Source organism: Hyla sarda, chromosome 8 (assembly GCF_029499605.1).
Source record: "Hyla sarda isolate aHylSar1 chromosome 8, aHylSar1.hap1, whole genome shotgun sequence".
NCBI lineage: Eukaryota > Metazoa > Chordata > Amphibia > Anura > Hylidae > Hyla > Hyla sarda.
In genome coordinates, this window is record NC_079196.1 from 137,459,059 (window position 1) to 137,479,494 (window position 20,436).

At 43.5% G+C, this 20,436-nt stretch overlaps 1 protein-coding gene across 5 annotated transcripts in view; it reads left to right on the forward strand.

Moving 5' to 3' along the window:
• The window catches only part of PGAP1 (post-GPI attachment to proteins inositol deacylase 1), a 1,221,194-nt gene that overhangs the window by 538,041 nt on the left and 662,717 nt on the right, over window positions 1-20,436 (forward strand). The window lies entirely within an intron of this gene.

Here is a 20,436-nt window from a genome sequence, read left to right on the forward strand (position 1 = left end):
TCTAGTATCTGTCTACTGTTAAATAAATATATATATACATATATATATATATATATATATATATATATATATATATATATTAATTTTTTCATTACATTTTCCAAATGCAATAATAAAGCATTTTTCTGGACAATCCCCCGAAGTACGGAATAATGTCATAAAGGTACAAACATGTTGCATAAGCAAAAATGCAATACCAGGTAAGTTGGGTGCCCTCTTTTTTCAGTGTATTCTTCCTCTGATGCTCTTAGACTTTAAATCAGCCTTGTCTAATTCTGTCAGGCCATATGACTTAAAAACTGGGAATAGAAAGTTGGTTGCAAAAATAAGCTTTGTGGTATTCCTTGTGAAGGAGTCTTTTTAAATCATTCAGTATTGTTTGACCTTCTTAAAAAGATGGGAAGAATGGATTCCCTACGCTTTCTGTTCCTAGGCAGAATAGGCCATTTCGGATTCAGAGGAAATCAAATAGACAGAATGGGGCAGAGATGAAGCTGCCCTCTGACCCCTCCAAAACGTTCTGTCAGCAATGACTGGGTCTGGAAAATAAGAGGCAGATTGAAACATGGCAAAAATGGTGAAAAATGGCAGGCTATGCATAGCTCTGATCGGTATTAATCGGAGATCTACTTCTCTGGTCTGCTCGATGTCAGACCAGAGAAGACGACCCCGGAATGATGGACTGAGCAGGTAAGGGGAACTGCAGCCGCCATTCATATGCCCACACTGCATCAGATGCCGTGATCTGTATTGATCATGGCATCTGATGGGTTAATGGCGGACATCAGTGTGATCGCTGATGTCCACCATTACTGGCGGGTCCCTGGCTGCTGATAGCTGCCGGACCTGCCTTGCATGATTCGAGCACCGCTCTGGTGCTCGTGTCATGTACAGGACATAAATGTATGTCCTGGTGCATTAAGTTTCAGGAAGTACATTTACGTCCTGTGTCGTTAGGGGGTTAAACTCCTAGGTCCTTTTCATGTCACTTATCCCCAGTGTTTTCCCATTTAAAGGAGACTCCGGTGGAAAAAAAACTTTTTTCACATAAACTGGCTGCAGAAAGTTATACAGATTTGTAAACTACTTCTATTAAAAAATCTTAACCCTTGCAGTACCTATCAGCTGCTGTATGCTCCAGAGGAAGTTGAGTTGTTTTCTGTCTGACCACAGTGCTCTCTGCTGACACCTCTGTCTGTATCATGAATTGTAAAAATTAGGAGAAAATCCCCATGGCAAACCTTTCCTGCTCCAGACAGTTCCTGACATGAACAGAGGTGTCAGCAGAGAGCACTGTGGTCAAACTGAAAAGAACTACTCAACTTCCTCTTTAGTATACAGTAGCTTATAAGTACTTGAAGGATTAAGGTGTGTTAGTAGAAGTAATTTACAAATCTAAGGAAAAAAAAGGGGGTACCAGATGCCTCTAGACTAATACCATAGAATGGTACATGATGATGAAATTACAGAAAAATAAAGTCTGACTGTGCTTCACTTTAAATGATGTACAAATTTAATATAAAATATTACATAAAATGAATAATGCAAATCTAATACATACATGCCTCCTACCACAGGGCCCTTGTGGGGAGGTATGATATTGAAATACAAAAAATATTTTTAAAAAAAGTGTTTAAAAGATGGCATGTACATTATATTCTACCGCTAACCCAATATTTTGTAAACCGACATAATATACTTTTATAAGGTACACTCCGTTCTCATATGGTTTAGAACAGTTCGCAGAATGGTATAATTACCAACTCCTAAAGATGATTTTTGGCTGGACGTCCGAGAGGTATGTAGAGGCTGTGTCCAACGCTAGTATGCGTTTACGGTGACAGACCTATATGCCACAGGCCGAAGAAAAATCACCGGTCACGGAATAATTCCAGAGATGGATGCAGGCTCGGAGACAGATGTCGTGGAGGCTGTGTCCAGCGCTGGCATGCGCTTGCGGTGACGGGCCCGGTTGCCACAGGCCAAGGAGAAGTCACCGGTCACTGAGTAGCTCCGGAGATGGAGGTGCACTCGGAGATGGATGAATCTTACTCCGGAAATGAAGGAAAGCCTCGTGGAGGATCTCTCAGCGTCTGGTGGAATGGCGGATGGAGTACAGCCAGGTGTGGAAACAGCAGATGACAAAGTTGTATCGGAGGTAAGGGATAGCGGTTTATGGATTGCAGTTGTCATGCAGTAAATAATTATTTCTCTAGACGCGTTTCAGGGTACTTTATGTTTGACCCTTTCCTCTGTAGAGATAACTTTAACAGTGAAGCTCAGAGTCCTTTTATACATGTTACCTGTCTAATTGTAACAGGTGTGTTTCTGTTTAGATCTTCCGCAAATAGCGGAATGGAACGGGAAACATAAAGTTGTTTCATCTTGATAGAACAATGTTCACATTTAGAATCAGTATATATGCGTTCTTACTAAAATAATATTATATATATTATAAATATTGAAATAGTACACAATAAGATAATTAGGGTGTACAGATAGAGTAAAAAGAAAATAGTACAAAAATAAAAACAATAATGGAGTATAGAGATAATAATAAAAAACAAAAAATGAATAAAAAAAGTATAAAAAATAATAAAATAAAAATAAATATTCATAAAAGTGGAAGAGACTAAGTAAGATAGAAATAAAATAGAAGATTAAAAAATAATAAAAAGTAAAAAATTGAAAAAATTAAAAAATATAAAGTAAAAATAGAGATATGAAAAAAATATATATAGAAAAAAATAATATATATAGAAAAATAAATAACATAAAATAAAATAAAATACAAATATAGGTATATATGAGAAAATACAGTCACTAAAAGCAGTTAGTACACAGAAAGGTTAAGGGATGGATTGTCACGCAGAACGAAGATAGAGTGGGTCCAGCTCCTCCATGGGGGCCCCTAAGGAGAAAAGGGGGCCTCCATGGGGAGAGCGGGACACACTCTACAAAAATCCAAAAAGTTCAAAATTCGAGTTCAAGCCATTCGGCTCTAAGGAGTTAAATTCATAAATCTTCTGACTTTCAGCCTTAGACATTTTAACAATGAAACTGCCTCCTCTCCAATCTTTCTTGATAGTTTGTAAGCCTGTGTAAAAGAAAGTAGTGATTTCTTTATTGTGAAGTTTTGCAAAATGAGCTGATAGAGGGTGTTTTAAGTTTCCATTTTTTATATTTGTTAAGTGTTCAGCAATTCTAGTCTTTAATGGTCTTTTTGTTCTCCCAATATATTGTTTCATGCATCCACACTGTATTAAATATAGTACTCCACTTGTGTGGCACGAGATGTGTTCTTTAACCCCTTAACGACGCAGGACGTATATTTACGTCCTGCGCCGGCTCCCGCGATATGAAGCGGGATCGCGCCGCGATCCCGCATCATATCGCGTGGGTCCCGGCGCTAATCAACGGCCGGGACCAGCGGCTAATACCACACATCGCCGATCGCGGCGATGTGCGGTATTAACCCTTTAGAAGCGGCGGTCAAAGCTGACCGCCGCTTCTAAAGTGAAACTGAAAGTATCCCGGCTGCTCAGTCGGGCTGTTCGGGACCGCCGCGGTGAAACCGCGGCGTCCCGAACAGCTGATCGGACATCGGGAGGGCTCTTACCTGCCTCCTCGGTGTCCGATCGACGAATGACTGCTCCGTGCCTGAGATCCAGGCAGGAGCAGTCAAGCGCCGATAATGCTGATCACAGGCGTGTTAATACACGCCAGTGATCAGGATGAGAGATGAGTGTGTGCAGTGTTATAGGTCCCTATGGGACCTATACCACTGCAAAAAAAAAAGTGTTAATAAAGGTCATTTAACCCCTTCCCTAATAAAAGTTTGAATCACCCCCCTTTTCCCATAAGAAAAATAAAACAGTGTAAAAAAAATAAAAATAAACATATGTGGTATCGTCGCGTGCGTAAATGTCCGAACTATAAAAATATATAATTAATTAAGCCGTACGGTCAATGGCGTACGCGCAAAAAAATTCCAAAGTCCAAAAAAGCGTATTTTGGTAACTTTTTATAACATTAAAAAATGAATAAAAAGTGATCAAAAAGTCAGATCAAAACAAAAATCATACCAATAAAAACTTCAGATCACGGCGCAAAAAATGAGTCCTCATACCGCCCCGTACGTGGAAAAATAAAAAAGTTATAGGGGTCAGAAGATGACATTTTTAAACGTATAAATTTTCCTGCATGTAGTTATGATTTTTTCCAGAAGTGCGACAAAATCAAACCTATATAAGTAGGGTATCATTTTAACCGTATGGACCTACAGAATAATGATAAGGTGTAATTTTTACCGAAATATGCACTGCGTAGAAACGGAAGCCCCAAAAGTTACAACATGGCGTTTTTTTTTCGATTTTGTCGCACAATGATTTTTTTTTCCGTTTCGCCGTGCATTTTTGGGTAAAATGGCTAATGTCACTGCAAAGTAGAATTGGCGACGCAAAAAATAAGCCATAATATGGATTTTTAGGTGGAAAATTGAAAGGGTTATGATTTTTTAAAGATAAGGAGGAAAAAACGAAAGTGCAAGAACGGAAAAACCCTGAGTCCTTAAGGGGTTAATAATCCATTTAAAGTCAGTGGTGCATGATGAAATTTCTATCGTTTTTTTTAGGACCCTTCACCTTCACACAGTTAGGGCATATTTCACATCTAAAAAAAACTTTTGTATTTAACCACGTCTCGGACATATTATGAGTTTCTATGGGTGGTTTTATACTTGGTGCAATCATTATCCCCAAATTCGGGGCCTTTTTATATACAATAGGGGCTCGGTCTGGCAGCAATCCTCCTATGTCTTGACAAGCCATCCCTTAACCTTTCTGTGTACTAACTGCTTTTAGTGACTGTATTTTCTCATGTATACCTATATTTGTATTATTTTATGTTATTTTATGTTATTTATTTTTCTATATATATTATTTTTTTCTATATATATTTTTTTCATATCTCTATTTTTACTTTATATTTTTTAATTTTTTAAATTTTTTACTTTTTATAATTTTTTAATCTTCTATTTTATTTCTATCTTACTTAGTCTCTTCTACTTTTATGAATATTTATTTTTATTTTATTTATTATTTTTTATACATTTTTTTTATTCATTTTTTGTTTTTTATTATTATCTCTATACTCCATTATTGTTTTTATTTTTGTACTATTTTCTTTTTACTCTATCTGTACACCCTAATTATCTTATTGTGTACTATTTCAATATTTATAATATACATAATATTATTTAAGTAAGAACGCATATATACTGATTCTAAATGTGAACATTGTTCTATCAAGATGAAACAACTTTATGTTTCCCGTTCCATTCCGCTATTTGCGGAAGATCTAAACAGAAACACACCTGTTACAATTAGACAGGTAACATGTATAAAAGGACTCTGAGCTTCACTGTTAAAGATATCTCTACTGAGGAAAGGGTCAAACATAAAGTACCCTGAAACGCGTCTAGTGAAATAATTATTTACTGCATGACAACCGCAATCCATAAACCGCTATCCCTTACCTCCGATACAACTTTGTCATCTGCTGTTTTCACACCTGGCTGTACTCCATTCGCCATTCCACCAGACGCCGAGAGATCCTCCACGAGGTTTTCCTTCGTTTCCGGAGTAAGATTCATCCATCTCCGAGTGCACCTCCATCTCCGGAGCTACTCCTTGACCAGTGACTTCTCCTTGGCCTGCGGCAACCGGGCCCGTCACCGCAAGCGCATGCCAGCACTGGACACAGCCTCCACGACATCTGTCTCCGAGCCTGCATCCATCTCCGGAATTATTCCGTGACCGGTGAATTTTCTTTGGCCTGTGGCATCCGGGCCCGTCACCGTAAACGCATACTAGCGTTGGACACAGCCTCTACATACCTCTCGGACTTCCAGCCAAAAATCATCTTTAGGAGTTGGTAATTATACCATTCTGCGAACTGTTCTAAACCATATGAGAACGGAGTGTACCTTATAAAAGTATATTATGTCGGTTTACAAAATATTGGGTTAGCGGTAGAATATAATGTACATGCCATCTTTTAAACACTTTTTTAAAATATTTTTTGTATTTCAATATCATACCTCCCCACAAGGGCCCTGTGGTAGGAGGCATATATGTATTAGATTTGCATTATTCATTTTATGTAATCTTTTATATTAAATTTGTACATCATTTAAAGTAAAGCACAGTCAGACTTTATTTTTCTGTAATTTCATCATCATGTACCATTCTATGGTATTAGTCTAGAGGCATCTGGTACCCCCTTTTTTTCCTTATATATTTTATTACTGGTATTTTTTTGGTGTAAATACTTTCCATTTTGACAAAACAATAGTTTTTCTAATATACATCTGTTAAAAATGTTTACATTTTATTAAAGAAAACTGCCTTTTAAAATCCCACCACTAGGGGTCCCCATACCTCCTGGGACACTGAGGAGTCCCACAGCAGCATGAGTGTGTCCAAGGGTCATGACACGAGATTACTGACAAGGCTGCAGAAGGAACACAGCCTGCAGCAACACTGCTGTAACAGAGTTTTACCAAACATATGCCTCCAGCTGTTGCAAAACTACTACTCCAAGCATGCCTGGACAGTCAAATATGTCTGGGCATGCTGGGAGTTGTAGTTTTGCAAAAGCTGTAGGCACACAGCTGAAGGCAACACATCTGCAAAAAAGAATTATCCAAACACTGTACCTCCAACTATTTCAAAACTACAAGTCCCAGCATTACAGGACTGGCAAAGAATGAAACACATGAATTACATAGGAAACCACTGTACTTTTAGCACTAAATCTTTGCACTAATTTAGGAAGATGTATGTTATACACTCACCATATTGTCTTTGATGGTAGAGTACATGCAATCTCCAATAATCATTGTGTGTGTGTACATAAAACCAGAGAGGAAAGGGTTACAGAGCAGGGCTGCCAGGCTCCTCCAAGAGCAGTGAGTCAGCACACCCTTTGATAAGATGGAAAAGACATTGAGCAGCTGTAATAGGCTATTATTTAGTGCTACTGTATATTTATGATGGATACATAAAACATTACATATATATGATCAGGATTAGGTACAGAGTATTTTTTTTATCATTTTTTGGTGGGATCTCACATTGTCATAATCATTGTGCAAACCGACAGCAACCCCCCCCCCCCCCCCCAAAAAAAAAATTGTGGGGCAAAATTGGAAAAAACAAAACACCATTTTGTAAATTTTTGGGGCTTCCTTTTCTACACAGTGCACTTTTCGGTAAAAATTGCACATCTTTATTCTGTAGGTTCGATTACAATGATACCCAAATTATATAGTGTTTTACTTCTTTTAAAATTAGTATTGTCTTCTTCTGACCCCCTATAGCTTGTTTTTTTTATTTTTTTTCCCTGTATACACGGATGGGTGAGGGTTGTTTTTTTTGTGCCATGATATGTAGTATTGGTACCATTTTTGATTTGAAGGCACTTTTAGGTCGCTTTTTATAAATTTGTATAGTACAGTGATTCCTCAACTTAAAATGGCCTCAACATACAATAGTTTCAACATACAATGTTTTTTTTCTGGACCATCGTATCTTGAAACCAGACTCAACATACAATGTCCAGACAGTCCAGATCTATGAAATGTGTCACAACTGGAAGAACTGACCAATCAGAACTTGTAAATCACCTCTATTACTGAAGTGCCTGCACTGACTGGTGTCTGGTAGCGCCCCCTACAGTACAGGGAGGAACTACAAGTTCTGTACTACTCCTTACCTGTGCCAGGGTTAGCTGTTCCTTTGGACACCAAGTAAGGGTGGCTCCATTTGGGACACTGTGTGTACTGTATAGGACCCTGAAGAAGCTCCTGTCTTCTACATAAACCATTGTTTCCCAACCAGGGTGCCTCCAGTTGTTGCAAAACTACAACTCCCAGCATGCCCTGGAACCGGTTAATATTGTAACTTGAGGGACCACTGTATAAGAAGTGACCAAACATTCATAATTTGTTTTTTTTCCGCATACGCCATTGACCGAGCAATTTAATTAACATTATATTTCTATAGTTCGGACATAAACTCACATGGCAATACCACAGGTTTGTTTTTGTTTGCATAATTTATTTATTTTTTTATGGGGAAATGGGGGGTGATTAGGGAAGGGGTTAATTCACATGGGGGCTTTGTAAACACACATGGCCCCCGACTTCCATTCCAACCAAATTCTCTCTCCAAAAGTCCAGTGGCGCTCCTTCTATTCTGAGCATTGGTAGGTCGCCCGCAGAGCACTTATGAGGTATTTCCATACTCATAAGAAATGGTGGTACAAATTTTTGGGGCTTTTTTTCCTATTCTGCCTTGTGAAAATTTGGGGTAACACCAGCATTTATTGACAAAAATATATATTTTTTATTTTTAAGTTTAATTTTTAACGAAAGTTTGTCAATCCCCTGTTGGGTCTGAAGGCTCACTTTACCCCATGTTACATTCCTTGAAGGGTGTAGTTTCCAAAATAGTGTGCCATGAGTTTTTTTTTTTTTATATATACTGTTCTGGCATCATGGGGGCTTCCTAAATGCGACATGCCCCCAAAAACCATTTCAGCAAAATTCGCTCTCCAAAAGCCCAATGTCGGTCGCTCCTTCCCTTCTGAGCCCTCTAGTGCACCCACAGAGCACTTTACATCCACATATGCTTTATTTCCTTACTCGAGAGAAATGGGGTTATACATATTTGTGGGGCATTTTCTCCTATTTTTCCTTGTGAAAAAGAAAAGTTTGGGGTAATACCAGCATTTTTGTGTTAAAATGTAATTTTTCATTTTCACTTTCCAATTTAACGAAAGTTCATCAATCACCTGTGTGGTATAAAGACTCAATTTACCCCTTGTTACTTTCCTTGAGGGGTGTAGTTTTCAAAATAGTGTGCCATGTGTTTTTTTTTTTTTTTACTGTTCTGGCATCATAGGGGCTTCCTAAATGTGACATGCCCCCCAAAAACCATTTCAGCAAAATTTGCTCTCCAAAATTTGCCCTCTAGTGCGGTGTTTCCCAACCCAGTCCTCAAGGCACACCAACAGTCCAGTCCATTTTTCCCTGTTCTATTCCTGAAAAAACCCGGTATGTTGGTGTGCCTTGAGGACTGGGTTGGGAAACACTGCTCTAGTGTACCCACGGAGCACTTTACATCCACATATGAGGTATTTCCATACTCGAAAGACGTTTTGGGGGGCCTTTTTACCTTTTACCCCTTGTAAAAATGAAAAAAAATGGGGCTATAATAACAAAAAAATAATAGCATAATACAAAAAATGTAGATTTAGATTTTTATCCTCCTGGCCACAGCACCGCCTAGCTCATCAATATTCCTCCCCACTCTCTTCTTTACAGAGCGGGGAGAGGAGGGAGGGGAGGAATATTGATGAGCTGGGTAGTGCTGCGGCAGCCGGAACTGACGTCTGAGTGCAAGTTAAACCGGCCGGTGCCAGTTAGCACCGCATTTGCATATACCAAAAATATAAGATTACAGCCAAACGGTGCGGCGGATCCGGACACGGTAAGGATCAAACTGATCAGCCAATACCGTTGGTTAGTGCGGGGGGGGGGGGGGGGGGGTAGAGAAAACTGACAGTTTTCCTTTAAGTTTTTTATATAGATGTATGTGGTAGTCGCCATGTGGATGTGGATGTGGTGATCGGGATGTTGCTGTGCAGGTTATAAAGGTTGTTGTTAACCCTTGACAATTGTGACGCCAGGGTGAGGTTTAAATGCTGTGTGTCTTGGCCTATCGCCACCCTTCCCAAGGACGATAGGTGTTTGCAGAATAAAGTATTGTCCACAACCAGAGCTTCTCTGAAAACTTGCATAAACTTTACTGAAGATTTTCTGTAGCATGCAAACATAAGAACAGTCTTTGTAACAGAGTCTATTAACAGCTTGGCTGAGATTGACCCTTGGTTGGGACTTTTAGTTAGTTCTTTAACTTGTAGGAATTTAGGGTGCGCAGATCCGCTGGATGTAGGGATATATTTAAGTCCAGGGTCCTTGCGAATAATTGCGGAGAATTTAGTATAACTCACTGTGCTATTCAGCCGAGGCCGCAAGGCTTTGGCCTATTAATTGTCGTTGAAAGTTGCTGAGGTCCTACCTCATTCAATGACAGTAACCCAAGAGAGAGAACAATAGCCGCAGCTCCCTTATATGGGCAGGGGCTGGCCGTTTTAGGATTGGTCCACACCAACTGTCAATCAACCTCACAAAGCATTGTGGGTATCACATGGCCTATGAACCTCCAAAGGTCCTTCTCACTAACCATAGAGACTAAACCTTGTCACGTGACCCGCAGGTCCTGCGACGCTAGCGCAAGGTAAGTACACTTTCTATATATATATATATATATATATATATATATATTTATTTACATTTAATTATGCAATATATTAGTTATCTAAGGGTTGACTAAGGGAGGACAAAACCTGAGGACCCCACGGTTCCTAGAAACTCTGACTTTGGGGACCCCTACCAAGGTACTGTATGTAATACGGTACCGGGACACCACATGTAATTTACAAAGATGTTGAAAGGGGTACTCCGGTGGTTAATTTCTTTGCGGATGTAGGGTCTTTTTCTCCTTTTACCTCTACCTTTTACCTTTTACACTAACATGCTGGTGTAGCCCCCAACTTTACCTTTTCATATTGGGTAAAAGGAGAAAAATCCCCTCAAAGTTTGTAACGCAATTTCTCCCCAGTACGGAAATACCCCATATGTGGCCCTAAACTGTTGCCTTGAAATACGACACGGCTCCGAAGTGAGTAAATAAGGAATTTGCAATAGGGGCGGACCCGATTACAAGGATGGGGCTTGTCTCCACCAAATCCCTACAGCAGTGTTTCCCAAACAGAGTGCCTCCAGCTGTTGTAAGACTCCCAGCCTGCCAGGACAGTCTATGGCTGTCTGGCAATACTGGGAGTTGTGGTTTTGCAACAGCTGGAGGCTCCGTTAAGGAAACACTGCCGTATGAGACATTTTTCATTTTTATTTGAAGGGGGGGCAGGGGGACGTGTAAGGGTATATGTAGTGTTTTACTTTCGATTATTTGTTAGTCTAGTGTAGTGTAGTATTTTTAGGGTACAGTCACACAGGTGGGAGTTGACAGTAAGTTTACTGCTGGGAGTTTGAGCTGCGGCGGAAAATTTGCCGCAGCTCAAACTTGTAGAAGGAAACCCACTGTAAACCCGCCCATCTGAATGTACCCTTGTACATTGACATGGGGGGGGGGGGCACCTCAAACCTTCAGCTGTGGCAAAATGACAACTCCTAGAATGCACTAACAGACCGTACATGCTGGGAGTTGTAGTTTTACAACAGCTGTAGGCAAACTGGTGGGGAACCACTGAGTTAGAAAACAGACTCTAGCTCAGTGATTCCAACCCATGTGCCTCCAGCCGTTGCAAAACTACAACTCCCAGCATGTACGGTCTGTCAGTGCATTCTGGGAGTTGTAGTTTTGCAACAGCTTGAGGCACACGGGTTGAAATCACTGAGTTAGGAAACAGACTCTAGCTCAGTGTTTCCCAACCAGTGTGCCTACAGCTGTTGCAAAACTACAATTCCCAGCATGGCCAGACAGTCAGGGATGCTGGGCGTGTAGTTCTGCAATATCTGGCCCGTCAGATGTTGCAGAACTACAACTCCCAGCATGCCTGGAAAGTCTGGGCATGCTAGGAGCTGTAGTTATGCAACAACTGGGGAAGAGCAGTTTGGAGACCACTAAGTAGTGGTCTCCAAACTGTAGCCTTCCAGATGTTGCAAAACTACAACTCCAAGCATGCCCAGACTGTGCAGGCATGCTGGGAGTTGTAGTTCTGCAACATCTGAAGGGCCAGATATTGCCTTTGGCTGTGTGGGCATGCTGGGAGTTGTAATTTAGCAGCTTTTAGAAGGCCACAGAGAAGATCACTTACCGCGATCTTCACTGCAGCCTTCTCCACCGCCGCACTTTCCGGCCGCCGCTCCGATGATGTCGCTGCTGCTCCAGTATGCCACCTCCGTCGGTCTGGTAAGCCCAGCCATGCTCCCCACCTCGCCGCCCGTGTTCCCCCCGCTCTGCCCCGACTTTGATCGGTGGGCAGAGGGGGGGAAATTAACTTTGACCCCCCTGCCCCCAACAGCCATTGGTTGTCAGCCTGATCGACCAATGGCAGGGGATAGGAGGGGGTGGCAACAATGCCACCTCGCTCCTATCCTTTAGGATGGTCGGAGCTTTCTCTGACAGCTCCGATCATTCTTATTTTCCGGGCGATCGGGTCACCAGTGACCCGATTGGCCCGGATCCCGGCAAATCGCTGGTCTGAATTGACCGGCGATTTGCTGCAATCGCCGACATGGGGGGTTCTCAGGACCCCCCTAGGCATTGCCACGGGATGCCTGCTGATAGATATCAGCAGTCATCTCGGTGCGATCACGAGCGGCGGTGATAAAAAATGTGGAGGGCGTACAGGTACGTCCTCCGTCCTTAACCCCTTAAGGACCAGGCCATTTTACACCTTAAGGACCGGATCGTTTTTTGCAATTCTGACCACTGTCACTTTAAACATTAATAACTCTGGAATGCTTTTAGTTATCATTCTGATTCCGAGATTGTTTTTTCGTGACATATTCTACTTTAACTTAGTGGTAACATTTTATGGTAACTTGCATCCTTTCTTGGTGAAAAATCCCAAAATTTGATGAAAAAAATGAAAATTTTGCATTTTTCTAACTTTGAAGCTCTCTGCTTGTAAGGAAAATGGATATTCAAAATATATTTTTTTTGGGTTCACATATACAATATGTCTACTTTATGTTTGCATCATAAAATGTATGAGTTTTTACTTTTGGAAGACACCAGAGGGCTTCAAAGTTCAGCAGCAATTTTGAAATTTTTCACAAAATTTTCAAACTCACTATTTTTCAGGGACCAGTTCAGTTTTGAAGTGGATTTGAAGGGTCTTCATATTAGAAATACCCCATAAAAGACCCCATTATAAAAACTACACCCCCCAAAGTATTCAAAATGACATTCAGTAAGTGTATTAACCCTTTAGGTGTTTCACAGGAATAGCAGCAAAGTGAAGGAGAAAATTCAAAATCTTCATTTTTTACACTCGCATGTTCTTGTGGACCCAATTTTTGAATTTTTGCAAGGGGTAAAAAGGAGAAAATTTTTACTTGTATTTGAAACCCAATTTCTCTCGAGTAAGCACATACCTCATATGTCTATGTTAATTGTTCGGCGGGCGCAGTAGAGGGCTCAGAAAGGAAGGAGCGACAAATGGTTTTTGGGGGGCATGCCGCATTTAGGAAGCCCCTATGGTGCCAGGACAGCAAAAAAAACACATGGCATACCATTTTGGAAACTAGACCCCTCAGGGAACGTAACAAGGGGTAAAGTGAACCTTAATACCCCACAGGTGATTCATGACTTTTGCATATGTAAAAAATATATTTTTTTTTTTACCTAAAATGCTTGGTTTCCCAAAATTTTTACAATTTTAAAAAGGGTAATAGCAGAAAATACCCCCCAAAATTTGAAGCCCAATTTCTCCCGATTCAGAAAACACCCCATATGGGGGTGAAAAGTGCTCTGCTGGCACACTACAGGTCTCAGAAGAGAAGGAGTCACATTTGGCTTTTTGAAAGCAAATTTTGCTCTGGGGGCATGCCGCATTTAGGAAGCCCCTATGGTGCCAGAACAGCAAAAAAAAAAACACATGGCATACCATTTTGGAAACTAGACCCCTCGGGGAACGTAACAAGGGGTAATTTGAACCTTAACACCCTACAGGTGTTTCACGACTTTTGCATATGTAAAAAAAAATATTTTTTTTTTACCTAAAATGCTTGTTTACTCAAAAATTTTACATTTTTAAAAAGGGTAATAGCAGAAAATACCCCCCAAAATTTGTTAGGCAATTTCTCCCGAGTACGGCGATACCCCATATGTGATCCTAAACTGTTGCCTTGAAATATGACAGGGCTCCAAAGTGAGAGCGCCATGCGCATTTGAGGCCTAAATTAGGGACTTGCATAGGGGTGGACATAGGGGTATTCTACGCCAGTGATTCCCAAACAGGGTGCCTCCAGCTGTTGTAAAACTCCCAGCATGCCTAGACAGTCAATGGCTATCTGGCAATACTGGGAGTAGTTGTTTTGCAACAGCTGGAGGCTCCGTTTTGGAAACAGTGGCGTACCAGACGTTTTTCATTTTTATTGGGGAGGGGAGGGGGGCTGTGTAGGGGTATGTGTATACGTAGTGTTTTTTACTTTTTATTTTATTTTGTGTTAGTGTAGTGTTTTTAGGGTACAGTCGCACGGTAGTTTCTCGCTGGCAGTTTGAGCTGCGGCAGAAAATTTGACGCAGCTCAAACTTGCAGCCGGATACTTACTGTAAACCTCCGCCCATGTGAGTGTACCCTGTACGTTCACATTGGGGGGGGGGGGGGCATCCAGCTGTTGCAAAACTACAACTCCCAGCATGTACGGTCTATCAGTGCATGCTGGGAGTTGTAGTTTTGCAACAGCTGGAGGCACACTGGTTGTGAAACACCGAGTTTGGTAACAAACTCAGTGTTTTGCAACCAGTGTGCCTTCAGCTGTTGCAAAAGCTACAACCCCCAGCATGTACGGACAGCGGAAGGGCATGCTGGGTCTTGTAGTTATGCAACAGCTGGAGGCATACTACTTTGGCTGGGGATGCTGGGGATTGTAGTTATGCAACAGCTGGAGACACACTGGTTTGCTACTTAACTCAGTGTGCCTTCAGCTGTTGCAAAACTGCAACTCCCAGCAGTCACCGACAGCCAACGGGCATGCTGGGAGTTGTAGTTATGCAACCACCAGATGCACCACTACAACTCCCAGCATGCACTTTAGATGATTGTGCAAGCTGGGAGTTGTAGTTATACAACAGCTGAAGGTACACTTTTCCATAGAAAGAATGTGCCTCCAGCTGTTGCAAAACTACAAGTCCCAGCATGCCCATAAGGGAATGCTGGGAGTTGTGGTGGTCTGCCTCCTGCTGTTGCATAACTACATCTCCCAGCATGCCCTTTTTGCATGCTGGGAGCTGTTGCTAAGCAACAGCAGGAGGCTGTCACTCACCTCCAACGATCCTCGCCGCGCAGGTCAGTCCCTCGTCGTCGCCGCCGCTGCTCCTGGGGCCCCGATCCCAACAGGGACGCCGGGGATCGGGGTCCCCAGCACCCGGGGTGCACGTCCCGCACCCGCTCACGTCCTCCGGAAGAGGGGCGGAGCGGGTTGCGGGAGTGACACCTGCTGGCTCTGGCTGTCAGAGACGGCCCCGATCAGCCAATAATTCCGGGTCACTGGAGACCCGATTGACCCGGAATCTGCAGCAGATCACTGGATTGAATTGTCCAGCGATCTGCGGCCCCCTGGGCGATATGCCCCGATGCCTGCTGAACGATTTCAGCAGGCATCAGGCAGCGGCTCCGCTCCAGATGGTTGCGGGGGGCCGGTAAAACACATGACGTTCTCATACGTGATGTGTCCTTAAGGACTCGGAAATGGAGACGTATGAGAACGTCATGTGTCCTTAAGGGGTTAAGTACCGGGACGAGAGGGCGTATCCATACGCCCTCTGTCCCAAACAGGTTAAAAAAGCTGCCACTAGGTGTCTGCCTACTTGTCCAGAGCACATTTTCCCCCATCTTTTCAACAGACTCTGTCCAGCTTTATCCAATCATAGCTTCTCTCACACTAAACTTCACACTGGCAGTTGGTATCAAAGTAAGGGAGGAAGTTCTCCACTGTATGGCTTCAGATGATGTCACACATGCTGGCTAACCTTCTTAGTCTGTGACCTAAACCAGAGACTGAGCAGAAAATACAGAGCAATATCAAGGTAAATGGCAGATGAGGTTCATCACGGATAAATGTAAGGTAATGCACATGGGGAAGAAAAATCTGGGCTGGGATTATGTATTAAATGGGAGAACACTTGGGACGACTGACATGGAAAAGGACTTAGGAGTCTTAGTTAACAGTAAATTTAGCTGTAGAGACCAGTGTTGGGCAGCTGCTGCCAAGGCAAATAAAATCATGGTGTGCATCAATAGGGATATAGATGCCCACGTCAAGGAAATAATTCTACAACTGTACAAATCACTAGTCAGACCACGCATAGAATACTGTGTACAGTACTGGGCACCGTGTACAAGAAAGATATAGTGGTGCTGGAGAGGGTTCAAAGACTGGTAACGAGGGTAATACAGGGAATGGGAGGACTACAGTACCCAGAAAGATTATCAGAATTAGGGTTATTTAGTTTAGAAAAAAGAAGGCTTAGGGGAGACCTAATAACTATGTATAAATATATCAGGGGAAAGTACAGAGATCTTTCCCATGATCTATTTATATGCAGGACTGTATCTATAACCAGGGAAAATCCTCTATGTTTAGAGGAAAGAAGGTTTCAACACCAGCACATTTGGGGGTTCTTTACTGTAAGAGCAGCGAGACTGTGGAATTCTGAGGAGGTGGTCATGGTGAACTCTGTAAAATAATATAAAAGGGGTTTGGATGCATTTTTGGAGAATAATAACATTGTTGGTTATGGATTCTAGATTTATAGGGACAGAACGTTGATCCAGGGATTTATTCTGATTGCCATATTTGGAGTCAGGAAGGAATTTTTACCTCTAGTATGAGTTTTTTTTTTTTTGCCTTCCTCTGGATCAACTCAACTCTGTAGGGACTTATTAGGGATATAGGTTGAACTTGATGGACTTTGGTCTTTTTTCAACCTTATGAACTATATTACCATATTACACTAAAACATTATAAAAATAAAGTCAGAGGGTGGTTTATCATTATGGGGGCAGTGACCTGGGAGGATTATAACATTTATCAAGTTAATGAGAGGTACTCTTTAAGCCATGCATCCGCTCATCTCCAGCTCCAGGCCACACCCTCAACCCAATAGCTTTATTTGTCATCCTCCAACATTTTCATTATGTTTATTTTTATTTACTTTTTTTTTTTTTGATGGAAAAGGGGGGTGGATTCAAACTTTTATTAGGGAAGGGGTTAAATGACCTTCGTTAACTTTTTTTTTTTCCACTTTTTTTTTGCAGTGCTATCGCTCCCATAGGGAGCGATAGGACTGCACACACTGATCTCTAATGCTGATCCCTGCAAGGCCATAGCTTTGCATGGATCAGCGAGATAGGGGCTCCAATGCTCAAGCCTGTAGCTCAGGCTTGGAGCAATCAAACCCAGATCGGACGTGACGGAGCAAGGTAAGGGGGCCTCCGCTCGCGTCCTAGCTGATCGGAACATCGCGATTTTATCGTGATGTCCCGATCAGCCAAACTGTGGTCATGACATCAGAGGAAAAGCATTTCTTTTTTGCAACTTCTGGAGGGTTTAGTTTTTACGTGTTGCACTTTATGGTAAAAATGACGTTCTATATATTATATGGGTCAATACGATTAAAATAATACCCATGTTAACATGCTTTACCATTATTGTACGAATTAAAAAGAATCTTAAGATAGACGTCCAGGTTCGTATAGACGGAAAATACAATAGATACAGACAGATATGTGCCAGCGTATCTTACGAGTGGGACAACAGGGCGGGACGACAACTAGCCAGGGCACTTAGGGATCGAAGAGCAGCCATGCATGTTCCCTCTATTAAATCACCTGCGGGCCCAGTGGTACACTTGACATCCCAAATTCTGGAAAGCTTCAGAGCCTATTATGAGACCCTTTATAGTTTGGAGACTCAGCAGGGGGGAGGCCCCACTGTATCCACCATCCTGATGGATTATCTACAGAAAACAAAGCTACCCTCTTTGCCGGCTCAAGTGCTGGAGGACTGGGAGCGACCCTTCACTGAGGAGGAGATCTCCGCTGCCATCAAACTTTTGCCCTCCGGGAAGGCTCCTGGCTCGGACGGATATACCGCTAAATTTTATAGGCTCCTCAGCTCTGATCTTGCCTGGCCCCTTTTGGACTCCTTTAATTCGGTGTCCGATTGCTCCCCGTTCCCTAACTCCTTCCTTCAGGCATTTATCACAGTTATCCCCAAAGAGGGTAAGGACCCCAACCTGTGTCAAAGCTATCGACCGATTTCCCTTATTAATGTGGATGACAAATTATACGCCAAAATGCTTGCGCTGCGATTGAGCCCGCTCTTGGGTGCCCTCATCCACCCTGACCAAGTGGGATTTGTCCCCGCCAGAGAGGCTCGAGACAACACCTTGAAAACCTTCTCTGTCATGCACTACGCCCAGACTGCTCGGCTGCCATGCATCCTGTTATCCCTGGATGCCGAGAAGGCCTTCGATAGGGTGGGGTGGGGGTTCCTGAGGGGTGCTCTCACGCAACTGGGTTTAGGCCCCCTAATGCTCCAGCGTATTTTTGCTCTCTATGCCAATCCGCAAGCTAGGGTCAGGGTCAATGGGTCCTTATCCTCCCCTATCACCATCCGCAATGGCACCAGACAGGGTTGCCCCCTTTCCCCCTTACTCTTTGTTCTAGTGATGGAACATCTCCTCCAGGCTATTAGACAATGTGAAGCGATCAGGGGGTCCCGATAAAGCATGAAGTGGTCAAATGCGCGGCCTTTGCCGATTATTTATTGTTATACCTTTCTGCCCCTGATGAGAGCCTCCCTGCTCTCCTCTCACTTTTGGATGAATATGCCGCCTTAAGCAATTATAAGTTAAATGTTTCTAAGAGTGTTGCCCTCAATGTCTCCCTGGGCCCGCAGGCTGTTTCGGTGCTCAAGGGGCGATTTGCCTTTCGTTGGGCGTCCTCCTCTTTCACATATTTGGGGATTCAGGTACCGGGTGACTTGACACGTATCTTCGACCTGAACTTTGGCCCCCTCCTTTCCTCCTTTACTTCAGATCTGACGAAATGGGACAGACGTGACTTCTCCTGGTTGGGACGAGTGAATATCATTAAGATGAATCTGTTGCCCAGACTCCTGTATCTCTTCCAGACTCTTCCTATCTTCCTCCCCCGCTCCTTCTTCCAGACTCTCAACAGACTGTTTACCCGCTATGTCTGGGGCTCACATGGGCACCGTATGGCCCGACGGGGTCTGACTCGACCGAAGACGGACGGGGGACTGGCCCTTCCCGACCCCCTATTTATATTACCTGGCCTCGGTTGCCACTAGGATTATGGACTGGTTCCACCATCAAGACCGTAAGCTTTGGGTGCGTTTGGAGGCCCTCCTTTCCCCGCTCCCACTGACGTCCCTTCCTTGGATGCGAGCGTCCTATTGGTCTGCTGCTCACTTGACGGGTCTCCCGCTAGTGGCGCGGTCAGTGCTCCGGGTGTGCCTCCGTTACTTGGGTGGGGCGGGCCTCCTACACCCCAATGGCCCTTTGACACCGATATGTGGCAACCCTTACTTCCCCCCGGGGAGACTCTCTAGCTCTTTCCTGACAAGGCCGCGTGGGACAGTCTTCCAGTTTGTCCATGTCCTTCACTCTGGGTCCCTGAAGTCTCTAGCGGAGGTCCTACAGGGGGAATCCCTAACCCCCTCCATGCTTTGGCAGTACACCCAACTGACACACTTGTACGCAACCTGGAGGCTCTCCTTAGACCTCCACAGGCTTCCTCTTCCCTTTGAATCCTTGTGTATAGCTGACAACTCTCCAGGTCATCTTATTTCGGTGCTCTATGCCCTTCTGCAGTCGAGTGATGATGCTCGGGCTCCGGCCCATAGGGAGGGATGGTCCCGGGAGTTGGGCCGCACCTTTGCCCCTCAGGACTGGGAAAAGGCGTGTACCTTGTGCCATAAATCCTCCGTGTCTGTTAAAATTCAGGAAACAAATTTCAAAATCCTGTCGAGGTGGTACCGTTTGCCGACTTTGCTTCACCGATGCTACCCGTCAGTCCCTGACACGTGTTGGAGGTGTGGCTCTGCCCCTGGGACCATGGTACATATCTGGTACGATTGCCCTCTTATTACGCCCTTTTGGTCGGGAGTCCTAGACGCAGTCTCCAGGATTGTGGGCTTTGCTGTTCCGAGGTCCCCTCAGGCTGCCCTGCTGTCCATGCTGCCGGGCCAGGTGAAATCCCTAAAGAAGGGCCTGGTTGGAATCTTACTCTCAGCTGCTAGGAGGGTGGTCCCCCGCAGATGGAAATCAGTACAGGCCCTGTCGCTAGCTGACTGGGTTCAGGAGGTTCAGACTATCTACGGGTTGGAGGAGTGTAGGGCGGATCTGGTGCATTCACCGGATCGTTTTGTGCAGAGATGGTCGCCTTGGGCGGCCTTTCTGTCCTCCCCTGAGTTTCAGGCTATCCCCCTCATCCCTATCCTTGAGTGAAGCTGAAGTGCTGGGTGCTACTTGAGGAACCGACCTATCTCTCTACTCCCTGCTGCTCGACTCTTTCTTGTTACACCCCTTT